The sequence below is a fragment of the Macaca fascicularis genome, chromosome 5 (assembly GCF_037993035.2).
Source record: "Macaca fascicularis isolate 582-1 chromosome 5, T2T-MFA8v1.1".
NCBI lineage: Eukaryota > Metazoa > Chordata > Mammalia > Primates > Cercopithecidae > Macaca > Macaca fascicularis.
This window is the reverse complement of record NC_088379.1, coordinates 157,829,134-157,836,747: the sequence shown is the minus strand read 5'-3', so window position 1 is coordinate 157,836,747 and position 7,614 is coordinate 157,829,134. Positions and strand designations below refer to the sequence as shown.

Here is a 7,614-nt window from a genome sequence, read left to right as displayed (position 1 = left end):
CCTCCAGCTAGAGCTCTTTTTAGTTTATAGTTGATTCAGTGCTTAGAAGACTGCTTGCTGTTTGTGTAGGGTCTGGCTGTTATAACATTCAAACCTTGAGGAGAGAAATAGCTGTAAAATATAACATCAAAACCTTTCATTTCTTTCCATTATTTATCACCAGAAAAAAGTATGTGAGTCTTAATAAGAGGAATTAAGTTAAAGAATTTGTCAGATGCCAGTTTCTTTTGCTATGGGTTCAAACTATTTTCAAATTGTTTACCCTACTAAGAAGTTAGAAGAGCAAACAGTAATTTGAAACCATAACACACACAGTTTAAGCAGTCTCCAAACAAACCCAGTGAATCAACAATATTGGAGAGTGTGAGTGTGTGTGTGTGTGTTTCCCTGGGGAAGTGCTATGTGCACATCCCACGTAAGTCTTTGTAGGACATAGAAAGATGGGCAAAGGGACATGTTGGTGACTTAGCAATTGGTAAAGCCCTTTCTGTTCCCCTTGGAAATCCAGTGTGTGCTTAGTTTAGTGAACTAGCTCTGGACAGTTCTTTGCACTAAGCTTCTATAATAAGAAGGTAAATACTTTGGGTATGGTAGCAAATAATAAACCAGTCCACAACAATCAGAATCTTAATATTTCTCAAGCAGATTTATAGAAATAATTAAAATGGACCATTAAAAAGCAAAGGGGGCAAGCTTTTTGTTGGAAATACCATTATTCAAGTTTTGACTGGCCTTGGACACAAAGAGGATCCCTGTCAAACACTTAGCATCATAATCAGTTTACATCTACATCTCTTTGTGGGCCTGACCTGGCTAAAATTGAAGGGGGATCTTTTGGGGTTAAATCCAGGACTCCTTTCATCTTAACTCCTAACTTGCTGGCCTCCTACTGAAAAACAAGGATCTGGCAATTAACTCAGAAGGGTTGGTATTAAATATTCAACCTTTTTTCTAGTGTTTTTGTGCCTTTGATCAACTTTTGTATGTTAGATATTAAATTGTAAATTAGATAGTAAAAAAGAAGAAAAATTATCTGTACATTACAATGTGTCCAACTGGTGGTGATTTCTCAAAACTATGCCAGAATAAGTTTACACTTAATCTGTCTTGAAATGTTGCTGATTTTCCAAGTAATACCCTAGGCTTCCTACCCTACCACTGTGCGAAAGGCACAGGTGAACAAGTTTCTGCATTTTGGGGTTTTGAATTGTGCCCTGCTTCCTGTGGGGTGATTGATGGGCAGTGTCACTGCAAGCGTCTGTTTCACACGGTTGGGGGCAGGGAGGGAGTGCAGGGCAAGCACACAGCTAAGCACAGGACAGTTTACACTGTCAAATGGAATTGTTTTCATGCTGGAAATGGCTTCACAAAAACAATATACAATTTTTCTTTTCTGGAGAATTGAAAATGTTAAAGGACCATGGAAAAGGGAGAGCAGAGAAAATACTAGATGTCCACACATCTTCATGTCTCCCTCCATGCTTCCCATGACAGATTCGAACATATTTTCTAGCTTCACATTCCCTTCTTTACGGCATGCCTTCTTCACAGTTTATCTTATTTGATAAGGAGATTAATATCCAAGGGTGGCTACTTGCCTGCAGAGCATAATCAGGTTAAACATTGTCTATGGCAAGGGAAGAAGGCAGAGAAATTAATCCTACCCCAGCAGCTCCATTGCACAGGAACTCATAAAAAGAGGGTCTCTGGTGATCCCCCTACTCATGTACAGAGTCTACAGAAGTCCCTTGATGGTACGAAAGGATAATAAATCTTGGGACCCCCATTTCACTAAGCCAAAGAGAAAAGCAAACCTGCCTCGCATTCTGTTTCTAAATGAGATAGCTACAAAGATTAAAAAGCGACATATCTCCCTCACAGTTTGCACACAAGGAAATTCCATGTGGACAAAGGACAGACAGAACTCAAAGTCATCCCTCTGCTCATGTGAGACAAATGCGTATCTGTGCTTCCTTTGCCTTTTTGTTTCACTAAGCCAGACTAAGGTATAAGTGACTATTCCTGTACGCCCCCTCACATGTAAGTTGTGTATTCAGTAAAAAGTTAATCAGAGACTCAAAAGAATGCAACCATTTCTCTCTTATCTACCTATGACCTGGAAGCCCCTCCGTGCTTCTCGTTGTTCCAGTTTTCTGGACTGAGTCAATGTACATCTTACATATATATTGATTGATGTCTCATGTCTCCCTAAAATGTATAAAACCAAGCTGTGCCCTGACCACCCTAGGCACATGTCATGTCATCATGACCTCTTGAGGCTATGTCATGGGTGTGTCCTTAACCTTGGGAAAAATAAACTTTTTTTTCCTTCTAAACTTTAGAATCTTAAACTAAATCCTTTATTTCAAAAACCAACATAAAATGATTTCCCAGGCAGAGAAAAGGTTTGAGATGGAAGCATTCTTGTTAGCACTCCCTTCCTGCATAAATGGGATTGGATAGAGAGGGGAGAGGGAATGACCAAGGGTACGGAAGGCTTTCACAATGCATGCCGAGTGTGAAGTGACACCCCCAGCAGATGAGGTTTATCATCTTTACTTAGTCACACAACATCAAGGACTGGTTAGTTCCAGGGAAGGGCTCCATTTCATCACCTGGGTCAGTTCTCTTCCCCCGCATGCTCCACAATGCAGTAGAACCAAACAACACATTTATCTACAATAGAATGTTTAAATAACACCTGTCCAATAACTGCCCTTACTTTTTTGTGCTGTTGGGGAAAAGAAAAAACCAGAAAGCAATAAATCCCAAACCCTTTGGCAGGTCGGCCAGTGCCTATTCTCCTAGGGCACTTTTAGTGGAACTTTGGCTGGGCCTTGCCCTCTTCCCAGTATCATTGAGGAAAGTGGCAGCAGGACAGGTTTGGTCATCTACACTGGAGTAGAAAGAGAAAACAAACATGATTTGGGCCACAGGTGGATTCTGGCAAATTTTTGGATTGGTTAAAAATGTCATGTTGTGCACAGGATGCAGGAAAAGGAGGTTTTTTTTTTTTGAGGGATGTAATGTCTGTAGGCAGCATGAACGGTCTGATCTACCCTTGGGGAGGAGCTCCCTGTGTAAGGACAGAGAAACTAGGGGGCCTCGAGGAAGGTGTTGGTTCAGAAGACGGAGGAGACAATCGTTCTGGTGGCATTGATGGTGCCTTTGCTGTCTGAGCTGGACTCGGAGTCGCTGCTCCCAGAGTCAGCACCCAGGCCTGGGAGGATGCTGATACAGACTGCAGCAGAGGGGCAGTGGATGGAGGGGCCACTCAGGGAAGTGTTTCCAAGAGACTTGCAGGATGAGGACTCCTGATTCTCGTCATCTGGCTCAGGGTCCGGTTTCAATCTTTTCACACTGTTGCCACTCTCTGAGCTCTTATGCTTCACAGCTCCTGCCAAAAGCTTCGCCTGGGAGAACTTGTTCTTGGTTTCTATGGGCTTCACAGTCAGTTTCTTTTCCACTTCCTTCTTGTTCTCTTGAGAAATTCCAACCTTCTTGAGGTTATTTCTGTATTTCTTCAGTTCTTTCAGTTCTTCTTCTCTTCCTTGCTTTTCTATTAGTTGCTGCTATCGAGGAACCCCATCAAGGAAGTTAGTCTCATCTTCATCTAAGCCTCTTACCATGTTTTTAAATTTGAACTGTTCCTCATACTCCTGCTGCTTCCTGTCCTTCTGTTCCTGTAGCCTTTCATATAGAGATCAAGAGTCACAAACCTCCTCTGGACATTCTTCTGGATCTTCAGGTTTTCGAACTTTCTCCCATTCTTCTTTCCTCCTTTTGCGCCGTTCATCTAGTTCTGCCTCAGACACGAACCTCTTTTTGATAATAAGGTTACCATCATCCCCTCCATCCATAATGAAACAACCAATCACCACTATAAAGTCCTGGCCAAATAAACTTTCTAAGTTGACTGAGACCTGTCTCAGATATTTTGGGTTCACAATTGACAACCACAAAGGGATTCTGAGTGGAGGTTCCCCTGACCTTTGACAAATTTCTTATTCATGCTTAGTACCAGCTTGAGCTATCTTTATGACTCAAACCAATAAGATACTTGGCTGAGGCCTGGGAACCTCCCGTTTAGAGAATCCCTGATCTCCCCAAATTTGGTCAAGATCTAAAGTTTACTTGGCTGTACAACCCCTCTTCTGGAGTTTCACTTGCTTCCAACAAGGAGGGCAAGTTTTCCTACTTCCATGACAATGGAAGGCAGGTAACTCTTTTGTGGAGTCTGAGCTGACTTCAAAACAATTTGAGATTTTTCCTGCTTCTAGGATGGTAGAGAGCAGTCTTCAGCCTGAGACCCATTCTTAGGTAAGTAGCTGAATCAGGGTTCTGTCTTAGCTAAAGTTAAGATTCACAACCAGCTGGTCTTAATTTCTCCTTACCATTAGAGTACTCAGTAATCACATAAATTGTGCAACTGTTTGATTTGCTTAGCTGTTTTTGTTCTTGTTGCTTGTTTGTTTTTATTTTAATTTAATTTAATTTTATTTTATTTTTTCCCATTGGGTTTGACCAACTCTATCGGCCTTGAGGAAATCCAAAGGAAAGTCCAAATTGTGGGGAACAAGGCCTCTGAATTGGCTAAATTCCCACAACTGAAAAAGAAAAAAAGGGAAAAAGAAAAAACGGCCAGCAAAAGGAAAAAAAGGGAAAGATTTTTTGTTTAGATTACCTAAAGGGCTTTAATTATATAACAAGGCCACTTTTTTTGTTTGTTTGTTTTTTTACTAGCCAAGCCAAACTAAAAGAGCAATGGCTGTCACCTCATGCTGCAGTTTGGTAACTAAGGTTATGCCCCTTTTTTTTTCCATCACATCAGCCTGGGTTTGGTTCCTAAATCAAGCCCTTTCTGGTTTGGTATTCGTGTTACTTTTGAAATATCAGCAATGTGTCCTAGCTAAAATATGGTAATGAGATTTAAAAGAATTTTTTTAAGGGAGCTTAATGGTTAAAAGTCAGCTTAATTAAAAGCTAACATCTAAGATGTGTTTGTGTGTGTTGTGTCTGTATGTGTGTGTGTCTGTATTTTAAAGGCCATCATGTTTTGTTTTGTTTTTTTCTCTCCTAGGACCTTGGTTTGTTTGTTTTTAGCAAGTTTTTTTTTCTTCTCAGTGGACTGAATCTGTGTTTTCATTTGTTTCTGCTGTCTCTCCTTTTTCTTGCCACCCTCTGCTGCATGAGGAACCTAAAATAGTTTCTAACAGCCTGTCAGTTTCTAACAGGCATTCCTTAAAGAAAACAGAGAAGGTGCCAGACTCTCTTTTGGGGAGAAACCTCTGTTTTTCCTTATGGAATCCCAAGAGTGTAAACAGACAAGTTCATCTCAGGTCTTAAACTCCTTGCTTTTGTATTATGTTACCTGGTTCTTCTTCTTCTCCTCCTTCTCCTCCTCCTTCTCCTTCTCTTCCTCTTTCTCCTCCTCCTTCTCCTCCTCCTTCTCCTTCTTCTTCTTCTTTCTTCTTCCTCTTCCTCTCCTTCTCCTTCTTTTCCTTCTCCTTCTTCTTCTCCTTTCTTCTTCCTCTTCCTCTTCCTCTCCTTCTCCTTCTTTTCCTTCTCCTTCTTCTTCTCCTCCCCCTCCTTCTCCTTCTCCTCTCCTTTTTCTTCTTCTCCTCTCCTTCTTCTCCTTCTCCCTCTTCTCCCTCTTCTTCTTTTTCACTAAAATAGTTACTATAACAGAGGTTACGCTTGGGCATTTAAAGTAAGTAAGAGTATGGTTTAGACACTTAGGGAAATGTCTTTGTTAAAAAAAAAAAAAAAAAAGGAGGATACACCGTAAAAGCATCATGTGGTCTTAGCCTCATAATTCTATTTTTGGAGACCCAGGATTCAGTGTGGGCTCAGTCCAGAGCTCAGAGATCCAGTTTAGAACTACCTATCTAAATAAAATTGGTCTTCTTATATAATCCTATGATAGATTTCTATAATTTTATGTTTGATTTTTTCATTTGTTTTTAATCTCCCTCTACTTTCATCAGACTGTTTCTCTCTGTACCTTTAGATGTAAATTTAACTATCTGATTTTTCACCTAAGAGTTCCTTTAATGTACAAATTTAGAGCTATCTAGCTGACAACTGCCTAGGGTAATAAAACAGGCTACCAAGAAATTGGAAGTCTAAAATAGAAGTAAAAAAAGGTCTTATGAACCTATAAGATCTACTTCTGTCTGCGTGTCTAATACATCTATACATTTATATATCATACATGTTTCATTGCTAAAAATATATAAAAGAGGTGTAATTAATTGGCTTAAAGAAAAAAGGTTGCTTTCAATCAAATACCTTATCAGAAAAAAATAGAGACTTTAAGTCAAATGCTATTTCAAGTTCATGTAATTTAAGTAAATCTTTAATAAATAAGCTGATTTTAAAGGCATTCATGAACTAGAAATTAGAAATGGCTCCAGAATTGTCAACATACATTATTGTTTAAATTTATTGGTAAATGATTTCATATTTATCTCTGCTAGATGTCAAAATTTGGCATGAGGGTTATAAAGCTATGAATGCAGCATGAAGGAAAATTATCTTTGCTTGTGCAAAATTTGATAAATAAGGCATTTAATATTGTTCAGTTAATGGAAACAGCTAAATTCTGAGTTATTGGCAAAAAGGAAGGAAGGGAGGGAGGAAGGGAGGGAGGGAGGGAGGAAGGAAGGAAGGAAGGAAGGAAGGAAGGAAGGAAGGAAGGAAGAAAATATTTATCTAACTGTAAGATTCTTACTTAGGAAAACCTGAAATTCACAGACTATAAAAATGATTAACTGGGAAATAACATTAAATGGTAACTATCACAGTTTTCATAAGTAATCTGGGTAAAAATTTAAAAATTAATTAGGTAAATGTAATGAATAAATCCTTGTAAATAAACTTGTCATATAAGTTACAATCTAAAGTTATATTAAGTTAAATAATGGATACTCATTAAATGTCTGAGTCATTTCCAATTTTTAAAAGAAATATAGGAAAATATTGTTTCTAAAAAAGAAGTGTGTTCTTATTTAAAGGAAAATAATTTTTGTCTAATTCAAAGTTTATTTAAAAGTTATTTATGAAATAAGGTAAAAGTAACCAGTAAATAAAAGCAAGGTAAAGGAAGTTATAAATATAACAGGTATTTTCAGCAAGAAAGGTTAAAAGGAAAATAATTTAAATGAGAAATAATTTTATATGGTAGATTTCTGCCTTAGAATAAAATGACTGTTTGTTTAAGAAAAAAGGATGTTCAGGACAAACCAGAAAGTCCAAGCATGTCATGAATGGTCTGTGTAAGTCATAACAAGAGGATTTATGGAAAAAACTTGTATATGATCAAGTTGTTTATAATTAAGGGAAATTGTTTATAATGGTCTTTCTAGAGATTGGGTTTTGATTTTTTTTTTAAAAAAAGACATTTATATACTAAAGAATTGGGTAGAACAATGAAATTTTCTCAAGGTGTTGATTTACAATTAATAAAATTACAAGATATTTTAATGTTTTTAATCCAAAGTTTAAACTTTTATTGCATCTCTCTGTTTTCAGCTTTCTCTCCCCATTTGAAAGGCCTAAAATGATAACTCTATCCTTCCACTCATTTTCAGCTCCCATAAGTTTTATTTCTTT

The 7,614-nt window shown here is 38.0% G+C and overlaps 1 pseudogene; it reads right to left on the bottom strand.

Moving 5' to 3' along the window:
- Window positions 1-3,010: 3,010 nt before the first annotated feature.
- Window positions 3,011-3,982, bottom strand: LOC107129845 (PSME3-interacting protein pseudogene; annotated as a pseudogene).
- Between the last annotated feature and the right edge of the window lie 3,632 nt (window positions 3,983-7,614).